Source organism: Chrysochloris asiatica, unplaced genomic scaffold (genome assembly GCF_000296735.1).
Source record: "Chrysochloris asiatica unplaced genomic scaffold, ChrAsi1.0 scaffold00134, whole genome shotgun sequence".
NCBI classification, from domain to species: domain Eukaryota; kingdom Metazoa; phylum Chordata; class Mammalia; order Afrosoricida; family Chrysochloridae; genus Chrysochloris; species Chrysochloris asiatica.
The window spans coordinates 9,559,598-9,560,901 of NW_006408652.1; positions in this window are offsets into that span (position 1 = coordinate 9,559,598).

Consider the following 1,304-nt stretch of genomic DNA (forward strand, 5'->3'; position numbering starts at 1 on the left):
GGCATCATTGATGGACTCAAGTGTGGCAGCGGTAGTGAGGTTGGCCCAGGATCGAAAATTGTTTCGTTCTGCTGTGCATGGGGTCGCTATGAGTCGGTTCCGACTCGATGGCACATGACAACAACAACAACATATAGCATGATAGAGAAATTAAAGTAATCCAAATTGGCAAAGAGGAAGTAAAACTCACTTTATTTGCAGTCTATATGAATTATCCTATATGTAGAAAATCCCAAAGACTCAGTGAAAAAACTATTAGACATCATTGGAAGATTCAGCAAAGTGGCAGGGTATAAGATCAGCATACAAAAATCAGTTAGAGTCCTCTATAATAACAACGACAGAGCTGAAAAGGACATTAGGCAAGCAATACCATTTACAATAGCTGCCCAAAGGATGAAATATTTAGGGAAAAACGTAATCAGAAAGACAAAGGACTTATAGAAAGATAATTACAAAACACTACTACAAGAAACCAAAAGAGACTTGACAGAAGTGGAAGAACAAACCATGTTCCTGGATAGAAAGACTCAACATCGTGAAAATGTCAGTACTGCCCAAAGCAATTTAAATATATAATGCAATCCCAATCCAGATTCCAACAACATTCTTCAAAGAGATGGAAAAGACAATTACAAACTTTATGTGGAAAGGAAAAAGACCCAGGATAACAAAGCACTGCTTAAGAAGAAGAACAAGGTTAGAAGCCCCAATTTCAAAATTTACTACATGGCTACAGTGGTCAAAACAGCCTGGTACTGGTACAAGGAAAGATACGTTGATCAATGGAACAGAACTGAGAATCCAGAAATTAACCCATCCACATACAGCCAACTGATTCTAGACAAAGTGCCTAGGTATATTGCATGGGGAGGAGATAATCTCTTTAATAGATGGTGCTGGCAAAACTGAAAAGCGATATGCAAAAGATTGAAACAAGACCTTTTCCTCATGCCCTATACATGGATTAAAAACCTAAATGTAAATCCTAAAATTATGATGATCATCAATGAAAAAAAAATAGGGGAAAATGTGAGGGCTCTAATCCAGGGCATACACAGACTACCCAACATTTTGAGAAGTACACAAACAAAGGTAGACAAAATAGATGACTGGGACATACTACTAACACCCAAGCCATGGTATTTTCAATAACCTCATATGGATGCGAAAGCTGGACAGTGAATAAGGAAGACCGTAGAAGAATTGATGCCTTTGAATTGTGGTGCTGGAGGAGAATACTAAAAGTGCCATGGACTGCCAAAAGAACCAATAGATCTATTTTGGAAGAAGTGCAGCCAGAG